This window comes from Pantherophis guttatus, chromosome 1, assembly GCF_059756535.1.
Source record: "Pantherophis guttatus breed Tessera chromosome 1, ASM5975653v1, whole genome shotgun sequence".
Classification (NCBI taxonomy): Eukaryota; Metazoa; Chordata; class Lepidosauria; order Squamata; family Colubridae; genus Pantherophis; species Pantherophis guttatus.
In genome coordinates, this window is record NC_142063.1 from 17024186 (window position 1) to 17043699 (window position 19514).

At 45.2% G+C, this 19514-nt stretch overlaps 1 long non-coding RNA gene across 1 annotated transcript in view; it reads left to right on the forward strand.

Moving 5' to 3' along the window:
* The window catches only part of LOC132712604 (uncharacterized), a 45350-nt gene extending 26362 nt beyond the window's left edge, over window positions 1–18988 (forward strand). The window contains exon 2 of the long non-coding RNA XR_009623250.2: window positions 18523–18988. This is a non-coding gene — a long non-coding RNA (uncharacterized LOC132712604). The remainder of the gene's footprint in view (window positions 1–18522) is intronic.
* The last annotated feature ends 526 nt before the right edge of the window (window positions 18989–19514 follow it).

A 19514-nucleotide genomic window follows, 5' to 3' on the forward strand; every position in this document is an offset into this window, starting at 1 on the left:
GTCCTTGACATATGACCACAATTGAGCCCCAAATTTATATTGTTAAGTGAGTTATGCCCCATTTTACGACCTTTCTTGCCACAGTTCTTAAGTGAACCCCTGCAGTTGATAAGTTAGTAACCCGGTCGTTAAGTGAATCTGGCTTCCCCCGTTGACTTTGTTTATCAGAAGGTCGCAAAAGGGGATCGCATAATCTTGGGACACAGCAAATAGTCACAAGTATGAATCGGTTGCCAAGCATTTGAATTTTGATCACGTGACCATGGGATGCTGCAGTGGCCATAAGTGTGAAAAATGGTCATAAGTCACTTTTTTCAGTGCTGTTGTAATTTTGAATGGTCACTAAATGAACTGTTGTAAGTCGAGGACTACCTGTATTCATTTCTTGCAACAGATCGTATACAGGTAGTCCTCGACCTATGGCCACAATCGAGCCCCAAATTTACATTGCTAAGTGAGACATTTGTTAAGTGAGTTTTGCCCCATTTTACGACTTTTCTTGCCACAGTTCTTAAGTGAATCACTGCAGTTGTTAAATTAATAGCATGGTTGTTAAGTAAAGCTGGCTTCCCCATTGTCTTTGCTTGTCACGAGGTCACAAAAGGGGATCACATGACCCCGGGACATTGCAACCGTCATAAATGTGAATCAGTTGTCAAGCATCTGAATTTTGATACCGCAACCATAGGGATGCTGCAACAGTCATAAGTGTGAAAACACGGTCATAATAAGTCACTTTTTTCAATGCCATTGTAACTTTGAATGATCACTAAATGAATCGTTGTAAGTCAAGGACTACCTGTACTGTGGATTCATTGGTTTGCTGCTGCAAGGTAGTCCAGACCAGAGCCACAATCAGGAGTACAGGTAGTCCTCGACTTACGACCATAATTGAGCCCAAAACGTCTGTTGCTAAGCAAGGCAATTGTTAAGTGAGTTTCGCCCCATTTCACCACCTTTCTTGCAGTGGTGGGATTCAAATTTTTTTACTACCGGTTCTGTGGGTGTGGCTTGGTGGGCATGGTGTGGCTTGGTGGGCATGGCTTGATGGGCATGGCAGGGGAAGGATACTACAAAATCCCCATTTCCTCCTGATCAGGTATTGTTGTTGCCCGTACGCGGCCTGTGCGGCTGGTGGCTGATTCGGACAGTGAGGAGGCTGGTGTGGTGCTGCGCCAGCAGCCTGTGCAGCTGGCGCTCGAGTCGGACAATGAGGAGGCTGGAGAAGATGTGGTGCCAGAGGTGGGGATTCAGCCAGGGCCTTCAGAACTTCCAGAAGCTCCCTTAAGTGAAGAAGACGAAGAGGAGGAGCCTCTTGATGCACGGGTGCGCAGAGCTGCCAAAAGGCAGGAGTGGCTCCTCAGGAGGAGGTCTCCTCGAGAGTAAGGCTTGGGGCTAATTGGCCACTCCCTTAGTCTATTTAAGGAGGAGCGTCGACTGAAGCAATTTTCAGGGAACAACTTTGTTTACTCTCCTTTGTGCCTCGATCTTAGTTCTTTGCAAATTGCTTCTGGGCTTTCTGCCAATCATAGTAAGATTACGATCATTTATTCTTTGGATTCTTGTAGGCTGTTAAGAAAGTTAATTAACAGCCTTTGTTTGGAAAAAAAAACTTATTTAATTTAGTAAAACTAAGGTTTGTACAGACTTTGTGTGTGCTGCGTTCTTTGGGGTCCGTAGCTGGGGCAGAACAGGTGGGACTTGGGAGGCAGAGAATGGATGGGGGCGGGGCCAGTCAGTGGTGGTATTTACTGATTCTCCGAACTACTCAAAATTTCCACTACCGGTTCTCCAGAACCGGTCAGAACCTGCGAAACCCACCTCTGGTTCTTCCTCTCTTTGCATATCCTTCTTGCTTTTCCATAGAAGGGCAAATTCTCTTCTGACAGGGTCACAGGGAAGCAACACTTTTAATTCCAGCAGGCAGAAATCCAACCAGTGTAGCTTCTCTTTGGTCTCTCCAGTCCCTTTTAAGTAGTTGCCAAAGGGGAGTCTTGTGCGTGAGTCTTTATGTATAAGTTAATTTTCGAGAATAAAAGACGTTTCTTTTTTTTGTTGTATCCTGCCAGGGGGATCGATAAACCTTTCACAAACTGTTATCTATTTAAGTCCTGGCTCCCATAAAAGGAATTTAGGGGGGGGGGGGAAGACGATTTATCCCCTTGACTGTAGTCAAAGAACTCAATCCCAAAATAACATGGCAGACCTCCTTTGTGCATAATGATTTGCAGGGGAAAAGAGCTTAATTTAAAAGCTCATTGCAATTCAAACCCATCCTCTATTTTAATTGCATAGCCTTGGCAATTGTGGGAGTTAAAAGGGCATCTCTGAGTATGTGCAAAGTTATGTTCTTCACTGATGCTCGATTCCTCTTGAGGTTTGCAACATAAAAGGATGTGGCATGTGTGAGTTATCTCTTTTGACCCTTAGCTATTTTGGGTGGTGGCCAACATGCTTCCCTTCAACACTTTTGGTGCTCATTATTCATCCTCGCCAGGAGAACTCAACAATTACATACCTGGCTGCTAAGTTTCAATCCAAAACTCCTTGAAATATGTTTAAGCCACCTCACCCCAAGTCCAGTTTTCAGTGGGAAGGAATCTTGGAGGCAGGGGTGAAATCCAGCAGGTCCTAACAGGTTCTGGAGAACCGGTAGCGGAAATTTGAGTAGTTCGGAGAATTGGTTGGCCCCAGAGTGGGCTGGGAATGGAGATTTTGCAGTATGCTTCCCCTGCCACGCCCACCAAGCCACGCCCACAGAACCAGTAGGGAAAAACTTTGGATTTCACCCCTGCTTGGAGCTCTTCTAGTCCAACCACCTATTAAAACAGGAGACCCCATTCTGGACAAATGGCTGTCCAATCTCTTCTTAAAAATCTCCAGTGATGGAGCAACCACAATTCTGAATGCATGCCATTCCACTGATAAATTGTTCTCTCACTGTCAGGAAATTTCTCCTTAGTTCTAGACAGGATTGCTCGGTGATAAATTTCCCTTCATTGCTTCTTATCCTGCCTTTAGATGCTTTGGAAAATAGGCTGACCTCCTCCTCTCTGTGGCAGCCCCTCAAATATTGGAAGACTTTACTTTACTTTTATTTGATTTGTATACCACCCTACTCCCGAAGGACTCAGGGCGGTGAACAGCCAACAATAAAATACATACATACAAAATTTTAAAAAGCAGAAATAAAATCAAATTAAATAGTTTGGCCCCGACAGATTAAAACCCCAGTCAGTTTAAAATAGATTTAAACTTTGAGGATTAAAAAATATTAAACATATTAAAATATTAAAATTATTTAAAATAATGCTTGAAGACTGCTATCAAGTCAACTCTAGTCCTTCTCTTTATTAGACTAAACGTACCTGATTCCTGCAACCTAATTCCTGTATTTTTTATCCTCTAGTCCCCTATCTTTGTTGCTCTTCTCTGTACAGTACACTTTCTACAGCAGGGGCCACCAACTTTTCAGACCTCAGGGACCACTAAATTCATAATTTTAAATCCTGCGGACCACTAATATGATCTGCCTAATGACTGGCTGGCTGGGCGTGGCTAGATGGTCATGTGACTGGGTGGGTGTGGCCAACTCTTTGCCTTCCCACCCAGGCTCCTTAGGGCTCCAACAGGGAGCAGTTGTCGGAGCTAAGCAGCCACCACGAGAAAGAGTTGGCAAAACACCTGGCTCAGTTCAAATTGGATCTGACCGAGAAGGAGGCTCAGCAGAAGACTAAATGCCAAAGGCGCATGGAACACTGTTACCTTCCCACCAAAGGTGGTCCCTATTTTTCTACTTGCATTTTTTATATGCTTTCTAACTGCTAGGCTGGCAGAAGCTGGGACAAGTAACGGGCGCTCACCCCGTTACGCGGGACTAGGGATTCGAACCACTAAGCTGCCCACCTTTCGATCGACAAGCTCAGCATCTTAGCCACTGAGCCACCGAGTCCCTGCACAACAACTAATAAAACAAGCTAAATACAGAACAGATCCTTCCTACAAAGTGCTAATCCATCCATACTGTTAGGATATGGTTTGAGCCTAACTAGTTGTCCAGGCAATATAAGAGTACTGTAAATCTGTAAATGTATTATGTTACTTTAAAGGTTTTCTTGTTGATTCATTGTAATGCTGAGTCATGCTGTAATTAGATAATGACTGGTTGTGAGAGTATTTAAGCAAGGTATTGTAACGTGTTCAGTTGCTGCTATGATATGCTGCCATTGTATGATGAAGCTGATATGATATGCTACCAGAGTATGATATGCTACCATTGAGAGGAGTTGCTATCTGCTAATCATCGTTTGATGGATCTGCTACCATCGTGGTTTGTGAACCAGAGTGAGTTTGTTATTCTAACCAACTAATGTTTGTTTGGTAAGAAGATATCTGTAACTACTGCACTGATTTAACTGGCAAAGACTTGGAATTTGTTTAAAGACTATGAGACTGTTTTTCTACTATAAAGTAAGCTTTTGATAACCAGTTTGCACATCTCTTATTCATTGCTCTCAGCAACGTTTCCTTGTGCATTTACTCTGCTGGTTGGTAACACAACACCAATATCCTTAACACATACTACTGATCCCCTGTTTCAACCCTATCCTATCCCAATGTTTGTAGAAAGCATCATATAAATGTCACTTGAGCCACCTTGGAAGGTGGCTCATATAAATTTATTTTTACAGGTTGGTTTACAGCTGGTTCATATCGACATATTTTCAGTTTTAACAGAATTAGAACCAGGGTCTCTCTATTCCTCAACCTTTCCCAACTATTCCTGACTGGCTGTTTGTGCAGAGGGGAGGGACTGGTCCAAAGTCAGCCAATGAGTTCCTGTGGCTGAGGCAGACTAAAACCTGTGTCTCCTCCCTCAGTCTAGGAGTGATAGTTCCGCTTTATACTGCACTAGTGACTCATACATGGAATACCGCGTCCAATTCTGGTCATCAGAATTCAAAAAAAGATGTGGAGACTCTAGAAAGAGTGCAGAGAAGAGCAACAAAGATGATTAAGGGAATGGAGGCTAAAACATGAAGAACGGTTGCAGGAATTGAAGATGTCTAGTCTAACGAAGAGAAGGACTAGGGGTGATACAATAGCAATCTTCCAGTACTTGAGTGGCTGTCATAGACAAGAGGAGTCAATTTATTCTCCAAAGCACCTGAGAGTAGGACAGAAAGTCCTGGGTAGAACATAAGACTTTAACGGATAATTAGAACTGCAGAAAAAACAATGGCTACCAACCTGCCTTCCATTGAGGACCTGCATACTGCACGAGTCAAAAAGGGGGCTGTGAAAATATCTACAGACCCCTCGCATCCTGGACATAAATTGTTTCAACTCCTACCCTCAAAATGACGCTATAGAGCACTGCACACCAGAACAACTAGACAGAAAGGCAGTTTTTCCCCGAACGCCATCACTCTGCTAAACAACTAATTCCCACAACACAGTCAAATAATTTACTAAAACTGTATTATTATTATTATTCTCTTCCTTACTGGTATCTATCTCTTCCCACTTATTACTATAACCATGTTGCTTGTATCTTCCAATTTATATTGTTTTATTTGTTTCCTAGTACGATTTGATAGCTTATTAGTAACCTTGACTATCACTAAGTATTGTATCTTTTTATTCTTGATGAACGTATTTTATTCTCCTTATGTACACTGAGAGCATATGCACCAAAGACAAATTCCTTGTGTGTCCAATCACACTTGGCCAATAAAGAATTCTATTCTGTTCTGTTCCATTCCAGTCCAGTCCAGTCCATTCCATTCCATTCCATTCCATTCCATTCCATTCCATTCCATTCTATTCTATTCTATTCTATTCTAAATTAAGGAATGATCCAACCTAGAACTAAAAAGAAATTTCCTGACAGTGAGATCAATTAATCAGTGGAAAGACTTGCCTCCAGAAGTTGTGGGTGCTGCACAGGGGTGGGTTCTACTTACCTTTACTACCGGTTCGCAATGGGATCGTGCATGCACCCCGCCCCCGTGCAGGCACGCACGGCCCCCACATGCGCCCTACGCATGCAAGCACAGCCCTCCCACAGGTCCCTCGCTCTCCTGCGCATGCACAGCAAAGACCCAAAGGCCAGCTGGTTGGTGGGAGGCACGCGATGGCTGGGGCAGTGGCTCACGTGCCCACAAAGAGGGTGCTGCGTGCCACCTCTGGCACGTGTGCCATAGGTTCGCCATCGTGGGTATAGGCTCTCCTGGAGGTTGGACTAGGGGACCTCCAAGGTCCCTTCCATTCCTATCATTCTGTTCTATGCTCTTCTACTGTAGACCAAACTGTCTCAAGGGTTGTTGTGACCCAGGCCCAAGTAGGTAGTATTAGATGCAAACAGTTTCAAAACAAACAGACTTTATTAGCACAGCTGAGAATTAACTCATTTTCAGCGTAGTCCAAACTAAATTAAAACAAACTCTTCATAACACAAATTCTTCAGTCTAATCACCAACCTTGGTATAATTAGGCAAACTGCCAAAGGCTTCTCTTGGCAAAAGTTCAGAAGCAGAAGACGCCGACCAGAGATAAGTGCAGCAAGACAAGAACAAGTCTATCAATGTTGTTTTCTGACAAAGAGCCCAAGAGCCGTTGCTGGTCTTTTAAGCCTTATGGGAAGGGCCAATCATCTCTTGGCCCTACTCCCGAGTTGTCCTCTTTGCTGTAGCTGCTCTTGCCTTCTGACAGCTCTTCTCATACATGCACTAGGAACAGGCTCCTCCTGTTCTTCTGCCTCTCTACTGTCAGCCTCTGGAGACTCTGGAGTCCGCACATCACTCCCCGATGTCCCTGGCCCCATCTCTGCCTCCGACGCAGAGCCCTCATCCGGGCCTTCCCCAGCCTCCAGGACTGGCCCCTGTTCTTCCTCAGCCTCATCGCTGTCCAACTCTGCTGCCAGCTCCGCAGGCTGCTGGCGGACCACAACAAGGGCTGAGGGAGAGCGTCTGTCCCAGAATCCCCCAGGGAGTTCCCTTCCCTGCTCTTAGTCCAGCATCTTCACCGTGACATCACTATTTGGGCTGAGAGAGAAGAACTGACTGAATTCTCATGTTGATTCATGGTGACGTAACCCTATTTTAGTGTTCAGTACCTCAAAGTAACGGCTGAGCCAAGCCCGTGTTACTGTTTCCTCATCTTAGAGCTAAGAAATGGCCTCTTGGGATCAAAGTAAGTTTAATGGAGCCCAACATTCGATTTCCAGTGGCTAGGTAGATGCAATCTGGAAATCTACCAGCATCTCTTCCTGCCTCACTTGCCTTTAGCATCTTGGGAACACAAGGCAAAATGCTGCCTAAGGACAAATAATTGTTTATTTATCACATTTATATAGCCAACCAAGTACAGAATGAGACTCCGGGAAGGAGAATTGTATTTTCAGACTTTCAGGTTTCTGTTAATGTTTACAATAAAGTGTATTTTCCTCCAAATTAAAAGATGCTTGCTCCTTGAGAGGAAAGCTATGGCAAACCTAGACAGCGTATTAAAAAGCAGCGACATCACCTTGCTGACAAAGGTCCGTATTGTTGTCCCCAATTCGGGTCTGAGCCTGGTGCTGAAGCCAATGAGGGACGCCAGAGACGAGGTGCAGGTTTTTTTATTGCTTTTTATTGGAGTATTCCAAAGAAAAGGGCTCCTGGCCAAAATGCCAAGAACCAAGAAAAAAGGATTACGAGAGCTTTATACATTTTCACTAAAAGAGAAGGCAGTACAAGGTGGGATAATAAGAAATATCATCTAATAAACATTTTAGTAATAATTCTACAATTTGTTCTATTGGTCTCTAGCTGTCCCTATTCCTAAGCCTTAGCTAATGAATGCCCCAAGAGTTATCTAATACACATTTTATTGGCTGCAGGCCATCTCTATTCCTAATTGTTAGTTGAGATCTGCAAGTTGTCAGCTTTCTAACTACCCAGACTTGTTACAAGATTTACACATGCATATTTCCTGTAGATAAGCATTCTTGGTTCTTGCCAGACACACTCCGCAATTACAGGCTTTCTGATTTATTTTCAAGTGTGTGTCATGACCTGGCTTTATTTTAGTATACAGCCCATCAGAATAGTCAAAGCTATGGTTTTCCCAGTAGTAGAATAGAATAGAATAGAATAGAATAGAATAGAATAGAATAGAATAGAATAGAATAGAATAGAATAGAATAGAATAGAATAGAATTCTTTATTGCCCAAGTGTGATTGGACACACAAGGAATTTGTCTTGGTGCATACGCTCTCGGAGTACATAAAAGAAAAGATAACATTCGTCAAGAATCATAAGGTACAACACTTAATGATAATCATAGGTTACAAATAAGCAATCAGGAAACAATATCAATATAAATCTTAAGGATACCAGCAACAAGGTTACAGTCATACAGTCATAAGTGGGAGGAGATGGGTGATGGGAACGATGAGAAGGTTAATTGGCAGCCAAGACCGAGTGGCTGTGGGTATCGGCATCTCGGCTCGAACAAGATATTCCATCTTTGGTTATAGGGGGTGAGGTGTTGCCCCCTGTAGATAGGGCGCGCAACCTGGGTGTCCTCCTGGATTCACGGTTAAATCTGGAAGATCATATAATGACTGTGACCAGGGGGGCATTTGCCCAGGTTCACTTGGTGCGCCAGTTGCGCCCCTACTTGGACCGTGATGCCCTACGCACAGTCACTCATGCACTTGTCACTTCCCGTATTGACTACTGCAATGCTCTCTACATGGGGCTGCCCTTGAAGACCACTCGGAGGCTTCAGCTGGTGCAGAATGTGGCCGCGCAGGTAGTGATGGGAGTGTCTCAACACTCCCACGTTACACCTCTCCTGTGTGACTTGCATTGGTTGCCGGTTGCCCTATGGGTGAGATTCAAGGTGCTGGTGATTACCTATAAAGTCCTACATGGCTTAGGCCCGGGATATTTGGCAGACCATCTGCAGCCAGCAGTCTCCTGAGAGTCTGTTGGACTGCAAGGAGTTCAAATCAGTCAATCCTAAAAGAAATTAACCCTGACTGTCCTTTGGAAGGACGGACGCTGAAGCTGAAGCTCAGATACTTTGGCCACCTAATGAGAAGAGAGGATTCATTGGAGAAGACCCTGATGTTGGGAAAGACGGAAGGCAAAAGGAGAAGGGGATGACAGAGGAAGAGATGGTTAGCTAGTGTCCTCAATGCAATGAACATGAATTTGGGCAAACTCTAAGAGATGGTGGAGGATGGGGAGGCCTGGTGTGCTTTGATCCATGGGGTTGCAAAGAGTAGGACAAGACTTAGCAACTGAACAACAATAAAAATATTCTTCCTTCAGATAGAAAGTCCCTACAGAGAGTGATAAGGACAGCTGAGAAGATTATAGGAAGCTCGCTTCCCGTTATTCAGGATACTGCTTATAAGAATTATGTGCTTAGAGCTCAAAGCATTGTTAGAGATTCCACACACCCATGTGGAATGTTTCTGTTGCTCCCCTCTAGGAGGAGGTTTCGAAGTATTTCTAGCAGGACTACCAGAGTCTGTAACAGCTTTGTTCCCTATGCCATTGTCTGGTAAACTAGCAAGATTTGTTTTTCTCGCCATATACATGTATATATACAACCTAGACTGTGTTGTTACACTGTACCATACAATATATGTGGGTATATGCATATTTTTGCATCTATTTGTTTTGTCATGTTTATGTAATGTATATTGGAGGTGGTGACCCTTTGAGAGCTGTACATAGTCCTGGATTTACAACCATTCGTTTAGTGACCGTTCAAAGTTACAACGGTGCTGAAAAAAGTGACTTATGACCATTTTTCACACTTATGTCCATTGCAGTATCCCTGTGGTCACATGATCAACATTTGGACGCTTGGCACCTGGTTTATATATATGATGGTTGCAGTCTCCTGGAATCATGTCCCAAAGATGCTATGGACTTTCTCGTTTTTCTTCAGAGCTGAAGAAGCTTCTTGGATGAGAAGGGAAACGTCTTCAAAGACAAACTAGAAAGTCCAGTTTCCTCTTGAAAGAAAGCACCTGTGGGACAACCATGACGTGGATGACTGAGAATCTCCATAGACATTCTGGAATCATGTGGTTACATTTTGTGACCTTCTGGCAAGCAAAGTCAATGGGGAAGCCAGATGGACTAGTAACCATGTTACTAACTTGATCACTGCAGTGGTTCACTTAACAACTATGGCCAGAAAGGTCATAAAATGGGGCGAAACTCATTGAACAACTGTCTCACTGAGCAACATAAATTTTGGGCTCAATTGTGGTCGTAAACTTGGAAGAAATGTCCTTCTTGGTTCAGTTCCAAGTAGTGAGAAAGTCACTGGAAACATGATGGCTGGTTTTTAATGGTGGATAGGACCACACGGTTTGAGGTCCTGGGCAAAAAGCACATGGTTGCCAGCGAGAGAGAGAGAGATTTATATCCTCTGTTTTGCTATGAATTTGAGCTTGTATTCTGATTGATTGTCTGACTCTGCATGGGGCCATGCAGGGCTAACTCTGTAGGTTGTATCTTGAGTCCCAAGCTTGGTTGAGCCTTGCTGGGTGATGATGTAATGAAGGGGCTTTGGGCAATTCCTATTATGGCTCTGCTTGAAGGAAGTAGATCTTTGTTATGTAGAATAGACTGGCCCAGGTCTTAATGGCCCATTGACAAAGGTTGGGGGGGGGGGCTGAGTTTCTGCCTCCCTTTTAGGGGAAATATTCCTCCCTTTTAATATTTCCTAAAATATCTCATTTTCTAGGAGGGAAGTGGGTGCTAACTTCCTACAGTAAGTCGAGGACTACCTGTAATCCACTGGAAGAAGTCCAGGGGTGAAATCCAGCAGGATCTGACAGGTTCTGGAGAACCGGTAGCGGAAATTTTGAGCAGTTCAGAGAACCAGCAAATACCACCTCTGGGTGGGCCAGAGATTTTGCAGTATCCTTCCCCCAGGAGTGGGGAGGGAATGGGGATTTTGCAGTTTCCTTCCCTTGGAGTGGGGTGGGAATGGAGATTTTGCAGTATCCTTCCCCTGCCACGCCCACCAAGCCACATCACGCCCACCAAGCCACGCCGACAGAACCGGTAGTAAAAAAAAAATGGATTTCACCACTGAGGGAGTCCCTCAAGTAATATAAATTAGGGCCAATAAATTTGCCTTTGCCTTTTTATACAGAGCCTAGTCATGAAAATCACTGACTTGCAGTGAGTTTCATAGGTTAGGGATGCCAATCTGGTGAGACCCAAGAGCTGATGATGGCCACGCATAATTTCTCAATGCAGGGATTTTGAGTAGGGGATATAAATATATAGGCTATTCCCTTCTCTCTCTAACTCTTCCCAGTCTGTCCTGCTATCATTGCGGGAAGAAATAAACAAAATAAACCACCAGCTGCTCTTGCAAAAGGAAAATCAATTACAATAATAGCTGCTTGGGGAGGGAAGAGGGAAATTAATAAAAATTGCCAAGTACCAACTGCTGAAAACTATTGATCATCCCACAGGCAAATGTAATGAGAGTTACAATGAGCTAATGAATTTCTTCCTCTTCAGCATGGAAAAATTTGCTTTTCTTTTAAAACGGGGAGGGGGTGGGGGATGAGAGAGAAAGACACTAAAAGATGAAAGCCTTTCCAAATTAGCTTTGATGACTAGCAGTGGGGGAGGGGGAACAAAACAAAACTCCCACTAAATTGATGGAGGAGAGAATGAGCTTAGCAGCACTTGTTAAATAGGATAACTAAATGAAAACATCAAGTTCAGAGCAGTGGTGAAATGTAAAATTTGTTACTACTGGTTCTGTGGGCGTGGTTTGGTGGGGGCGGGGTAATGTGACAGTGGGCGTGGCCAACTTTTTTTTTTTTTTACTTTTAAAACCATTTTTTCTACAAAAAATGTAAAAAAATGCTTTTGAAAGGCTCTGACAAACAGGCAACTCAGCTGGGATCGTCAGAGGCTTTTAAAAGCATTTTTTCTACAACCTCTGTGGCCAAAGAGATTGTAGAAAAAATGCTTTTAAAAGCCTCTGACGATCCCAGCTGAGCAGCGCGATCATCAGAAGCTTTTTTTTTTACTTTTAAAACCATTTTTTCGACCGAAGAGGTTGTAGAAAAAATGCTTTTAACAGCCTCTGACGATCCCAGCTGAGCAGCGTGATCATCAGAAGCTTTTTTTTTTTTACTTTTAAAAGCATTTTTTCGGCCGAAGAGGTTGTAGAAAAAAATGCTTTTAAAAATAAAAGTCTCTGATGATCGCACGGCTCAGCTGGGCATGCGGGGGGGGGGGTAGGGATTTTTGCTACCGGTTCTCTGAACCTCCCGCCGCCATCGCTACTGGATCGGGCGATCCGGTCCAAACCGGGAGCATTTCACCCCTGGTTCAGAGGCAGAGTACCTTGGTACACTGGTTGCTGTAAAGCAGCAGTTCTCAAACATTTTTACCTCAGGATGTTTTTATCTTCTTAAAAATGACCTAAAAGACCTTTGGTTTATATAATAATAATAATAATAATAATAATAATAATAATAATAATAATAATAATAATAATAATAATAATAATAATAATAATAATAATAATAATTTTATTTCTATACCGTCCTTCTCCCAAAGGACTCAGGGCGGTGTACAGCCTATTTAAAAACAGAATAAACATCAATTTAAAATAATTTAAAAGTATTAAATAAATTTGGCTTAATTTAAAACCCCAAAAATTTAAAACATCCAATTTAAAATTATGTTGCTAACCCAGCCTGGCGGAACAATAGGGTCTTGAGTGCGCAGCGAAATACCCAGAGGTCAAAAATCTTACGAATTTCCGGGGGCAGTTCATTCCACAGGGCTGGGGCTCCCACAGAGAAGGCCCTCCCCCTGGGTGTCGCCAGCCAACATGACTTGGCCGATGGCACCCTGAGGAGACCCTCTCTGTGGGAGCGGACTGGCCTGTGGGAGGCTATTGGTGGCAAAAGACGGTCTCGAAGGTACCCGGGTCCTATGCCATGGAGCGCTTTAAAGGTGGTAACCAACACCTTGAATCGCACCCGGAAGACCACTGGGAGCCAGTGCAGCTCGCGCAGGAGGGGTGTCACGTGGGCGCAACGGGTTGCACCCATAACCACCCGCGCGGCCGCATTCTGGACCAGTTGGAGCCTCCGAGTGCTCTTCAAGGGGAGCCCCATGTAGAGAGCATTGCAGTAGTCCAACCGGGAGGTAACAAGGGTGTGAGTGACTGTGCGCAGGGCGTCCCGATCCAGAAAGGGCTGCAACTGGCGAATCAGGCGGACCTGATAAAAGGCCCCCCTGACCACGGCCGTCATATGTTCTTCTTCCAGGAGGACACCCAGATTGCGAGCCCTCTCTGTGTGGGGCAAAGATTCACCCCCAATAGTCAGCGATGGCACCTGCTGACTATATCGGGACGCCGGAAGCCACAACCACTCGGTCTTGGAAGGGTTGAGTCTGAGCCTGTTCCTCCCCATCCAGACCCGCACGGCCTCCAGGCAGCGAGACATCACATCAAGGGCATCGTTGGGGTGGTCTGGGGTGGAGATGTACAGCTGAGTGTCGTCAGCGTACAGGTGACACTTCACCCCAAAACCATGAATGATCTCACCCAGCGGCTTCACATAAATGTTGAACAGGAGGGGCGAGAGGACCGACCCTTGCGGCACTCCCCATGCGAGATGCCTCGAGGTCGACCTCTGTCCCCCTGCCAACACAAACTGCGAGCGGTTGGAGAGGAAGGAGGAGAACCACCGCAGAACGGTGCCCCCTATTCCCAACCCCCTCAACCGCCGCAGCATGATACCATGGTCAATGGTATCAAAAGCCGCTGAGAGATCTAATAGGACTAGGACAGAGGAACAACCCCTGTCCCGAGCCCTCCAGAGATCATCCACCAACGCGACCAATGCCATTTCTGTGCTGTGTCCCTGCCTGAAGCCCGACTGGCACGGGTCCAGATAGATAGCTTCATCCAGGTGTCGGGGAAGCTGTTGTGCCACCACGCTCTCAACAACCTTCGCCACAAAACGAAGGTTGGAGACTGGACGGTAGTTGGCTAATTCAGCCGGGTCCAGGGAAGGCTTCTTGAGGAGGGGCCTCACTACCGCCTCTTTCAAGGCGGCAGGAAAGGCACCCTCGCTCAAAGAAGCAGTTATAATCCCCTGGAGCCAGCCTCGTGTAACCTCCCGGGAGGCCAGTACCAACCAGGAGGGACACGGGTCCAATAAACACGTGGCGGCACTAATCTTACCCAGAACCCTGTCCACATCCTCGGGAGCCACAGGATCAAACTCCTCCCAGATAACATTCTCAAGACCTGCCCTCGTCTCCTCCCGTGGACTCATCCAATCGGAGTCCAAGCCATCCCGAATCCGAGTGACTTTATCGTGCAGGAATTGCACAAAATCCTCAGCACGACCCTGCAAGGGATCTTCCCGCACTCCCCCCCCCGAAGAAGGGAGTGGGTCACCCTAAACAGGGCGGCTGGGCGTTTCTCTGCAGATGCGATAAGAGCGGAAAAATGGTTAGATTTTGCCACTTTTATCGCCACTAGGTAGGTCTTGATATAAGACCTCACCTGTGTCCGGTCGGAATCGGATTGACTAGTCCTCCAAATGCTCTCTAGGCGTCTTTTCCGACGCTTCATCTCTCTCAGCTCCTCAGAGAACCAAGGAGCCAATTGAGATCGGCATCGGGTCAGAGGCCGCAAAGGCACGACGTGGTCCAAAGCTCCAGCGGCCGCCCTTTCCCAGGCGGCCACCAGCTCTTCAGTCGAGTCGTGTGTCAGAGTCTCAGGAAACGGCCCAAGCTCCGTCAGGAACCTTTCGGGGTCCATCAGGCACCTGGGACGGAACCATCTGGTCGGTTCCGTCTCCCTGCGGTGGGGGAAAGCGGTAGGAAAGTCCAGGTGGAGGAGCGAATGATCTGTCCATGACAAGGGTTTGATGTCTAGATCCCCTCTACCAAGATCATTCAACCACTGACCAGAGATAAAAATCAAGTCCAGAGTGTGTCCCCCTATGTGAGTGGGGCCTTGAACTACCTGGGTCAGGTTCATGGCCGTCATGGAAGCCATGAACTCCCAAGCCACCTCTGACGCCTCACCCGCAGATGGAAGGTTGAAATCCCCCGTGACAATAAGTCTGGGGGTATCAACCGCCACCCCGGCAATGACGTCGAGTAGCTCGGGCAGGGTCGCTGCCATGTGGCAGGGAGCCAGGTACGTGGCCAGCAAACCCATCTGCACCCCACGGCCCCACTTCACACAAAGGGACTCACATCCGGCTATCTGAGGAACAGTGGTCTCCCTCGGACAAAGACTTTCCCTAATAATCACCGCCACTCCCCCACCCCTCCCCTGGGCCCTTGGCTGATGAAATGCACGGAAACCTGGCGGGCACATTTCGACGAGGGGGACCCCCCCCTCTTGGCCCAACCAATGTATATGTAGTTGTATGTATATGGGTTATACATCTCTCAGTGTTTAAATGGAGACATGTTAAAATACAGAGAGTCCTCAACTTATATGTCGACTGTAATGGAGCCTGCCCATCATAGTCATAAATCGTGACAGTTATGAAATGACCGAGCCAATTTTACAACCTTTTTTTGTGGCAGTCGTTAAGCAAACCAATGCGGTCTGGTTTCTGAAAACTGGAAGTAAATGCCAGTTTGAGGTAAAACCATCATAAAACATGGTCACACGACCACGGGAACGTTGCAAACTTCTGTAAATGTGGGCCAGCTGCTGAGCGCCCAGCATGCAGTCATGTGACTATGTAGGTGGGTGGGGCGGCCATTGGAAAGTCAGAACTGGGAATTTCATAAGTACCCCTAGGTAGGTCCATTCTAACTCTGAACGGTCACTAAGCATAAATGGAGGACTACCTGGATTTTTTAAAAATCTGACTTTGTGAATACCCTGAAAGAGTCTCGGGGGGCCTCCAGGCAGTGGTGAAATCCAATTTTTTTTTACTACCGGTTCTGTGGGTGTGGCTTGGTGGCCGTGGCAGGGGAAGGATACTGCAAAATCTCCATTCCCATCTCATTCTGGGGCCAGCCAGAGGTGGTATTTGCCAGTTCTCCGAACTGCTCAAAATTTCCGCTACCGATTCTCCAGAACCTGCTGGATTTCACCCCTGCCTCCAGGGGTCCCCATTCCCTACATTTTGAGAACTACCGTTGTAGAGCAATGCTGAGCGTTCCCATCTGCTTCCCTCTGTGGGGTTCAGAAGCAGGTGATTGACCAGTTGCTAAATTAAATTGTGTTTAATCTTGCAAATGAAACTCAGCGTGTGTGTTTTCAAATGAGTCTTGAGATCCCGGTAAGAACACGGATAATTCTGTGATGTTTTCTAAGCACGTTTCCAGAAACGACTTGCCCTTGCTGTCTTCTTTCTAGGGCTGAGCGAGAGGGACTGGCTCAAGGTCACCCAGAGCTGGCTATTGTGCCGAAGGCAGGATTAAAACTTGCAATCTCTCAGCTTCCAGTCCAATGCTTTGAATCACTACCACTAAACAGGCTTGGAACACCAAGAATAGAGTTATATTATCTACTTCTGAATGCGAGTACCTGGGGTGGGGGGGTGGATCCTGTTGCTTTGCCCCTCTGATTTATGGAACTTCCTGGAAGCATCGAGGCAGCATATGGAGAATTCTGATTTTTCTGTAGCACTTTTAAATATTTTACAAATGCTTTCAAATTACTTCAGTTAATGGATAATACCTGGAGAGCTCCTGGAGATTATCAAAGCCAACTCCTTCATCAACCTACAAAAAGAATCTTAAACAACATTTTTCATGGCTTGCCTCTTTGACAGGATAAGACTGAGGAGAAAAACACAGTGAAGTCAAATGTTGCTAATCACATGCTGGCAAATTAAGTCTGAATATTATTTCAGAAATTCTTCTAGTTAAATGCCAGAATTTCTCAAATGAGGGGCGGGGGGGGCAAGCTTCTCAAAAAGCAAACACATATATTTTTCTTCAACATCTTAAAGGCTAGAAAGATAGAGAAAAACAGTACCAATTGTCTTATTGCTGAATTTTGCATCCATATCTTTCAGATATTTATGACACAGTCGAAGACTGAAGACCGAACCAAGGAGGGTTGTAACTACATGACTTTGTTCGGAAGTTTCTTATTTTGTGGTGGTGGTTCATTGGTTAAGATGCTGGGCTTGTTGGCTAGAAAGCTGGCAGCCCAGGTTCGAGACCCTGAGTTCCACATGATTGGGTGAGCTCCCAAGCTCGCCCCAGCTCCTGTTAACCTAACAGTCTGAAAGCATGCAAATGCAAATAGATAAATAGGTACCAATTTGGTGGGAAGGTAACAATGCTCTGTGATGTCATGCTGGTCACATGATCGCAGAAATGTCTTCGGACAGTGCTGGCTCAATGGCTTTGAAATGGTGATGAGCAGCGTCCCCTAGAGTTGGCAACAACTACGAGAATAAAATCCTTTAACAGAATAACACAGTTGGAAGAGACCTTCAAGGTCTTCTAGTCCAACCGCCTGCTCAGGCAGGAAATGCTATACCATTGATGGCGAACCTTTTCAGCATCGTGTGCCCAAACCGGAACATGCCCTGGAAACTCAAAGACCAGCTGGGCAGTGCACATGTGCACACCAGCCACCTGGTCTTCTGGTTTCCAGCATGCACATGGGCCCCAGCCAGCTGGTCTTTGGGTTTCTGGGGCTCCAGCATGTGCGAAGATCAGCTAAGAGGTCTGTAAGGGGCATGCATAAGAGCACCAGCGTGCCTACCGTCCCTGTCCTAATGTTTCCTCTATTTATATCTATTTTATGTATCCAATCTATGTTTATACTTATTATCTAATACGTTCTTGACAAATAAAATAAAATAAAAAAAATAAAAATAAAAATCCCTCTCACAGTAATTACTATTGTGCCAGGTACCACCTATACTATACCTGTGCATTTTGTTTTTCTTGCCTAAAAACCTTACTTTTTTCACCATTGAATTTCATTTTGTTAGATAGTGCCAATGTTCAAGGGATCTGCCAAGATCCTTCTGTATCTTAAGCCTATCTTCTGGGTTATTGACTATTCCTGCTAACTTGGTGTCATCTGCAAATTTGATGTGTTCCCTATCCCCTCATCCAAATCATTGATGAAGATGTTGAAGAATACTGGGCTTAAAACAGAGCCTCGGGGGCACCTCACTGCATATTTCCCTTCATGTAGATGCAGTTCCATTGAGGACTACACATAGAGTGAGGTTGTTCAGCCAGTTACGAATCCATCTGGTGGTGATGCTGTCCAACCCACATTTTTCTATCTTATCAAGTAGTAGGTTATGGTCTACTTTATCAAATGCTTTACTGAAGTCCAAGTAAATTATATCCACAGCATTTCTTTACCTTCTACTAATGTATTTTTTTTTCTTGTGCTTGTGTTTCCTACATTTTGCCACATTTTTTCATTCCTTTACTTATTATCTTTATTTCACATCTTTCCTTCCACATTCTTTCATGCATGCCAATCTTAAATCTTTGCATTAGATGGAGAAAAGGGAGGAAAATAAACTGCAGCCTATAGGAGGAAGGATAAAAGCTATTTTGCATCCTTAATCACCAGCTTCTACAGATAGAAGAAGTGATGGGGATGTCCTGTAATATACAGGTAGTTCTCAATTTACAACCACAACTGGGAAAAACATTTCTGATGCTAAGCACAGTGGTTGTTAAGTGAATCGCGCCTAATTTTGTTGGGAAAGCCGAGAAAGTCACATATAGCTGGGAAAGTCACATATGTGGCTCACATGACCTTAGGATCCTGCAACCCTTGTAAATACAGGTTGCCAACTGCCTGAATTTTGATCACGTGATCCTGGGGTTGTTGTGACGGTCATTAGTGTGAGGACTCCAAGTAATTTTTTTCAGTGCCATTGTAACTTTGAATGGTTGCTAAATGAATGATTGTAATTCAAGGATGACCTCCATAACAAATTTCCTTTCTTGCCATGGCCTTTAGGTTCTCTGAGAATAATTATCTAAGGAGAATCCTTATCTCACTTCCCTGGATGAAATACTTTCAAATTCTGTGAACAATGAAGTATAAGACAGACAGCTACTGTATTTTTCGGAGTATAAGACACACCGGAGTAACTAATGCAGCTTAGTTTTTGGGGAGGAAAATAGGAAAAAACAAATCTGCCTACCAGGTATTCAGCTACCACCAATAGCCTCCCACCGACCAGTACGCTCCCATAGAGAGGGACTCCTCCGGGTGCCGTCGGCCAAACAATGTCGACTGGCGGCCCCGGGGGGAGAGCCTTCTCTGTGGGGGCACCTACTATCTGGAACGAACTCCCCCCGGAGATACGGAGGATCCCGGATCTGCGTACCTTCCGTCGCGCGCTCAAGACTTTCCTATTTCATCAAGCCGGCCTGACCTAAGTCTTCCCCTTTTTAAATAGAAATGTTAAATTTGGTTTTAAATTATTGGGGTTTTAAATTTATTCAGCCAAATTATTTAATTCGTTTTAGTCTAT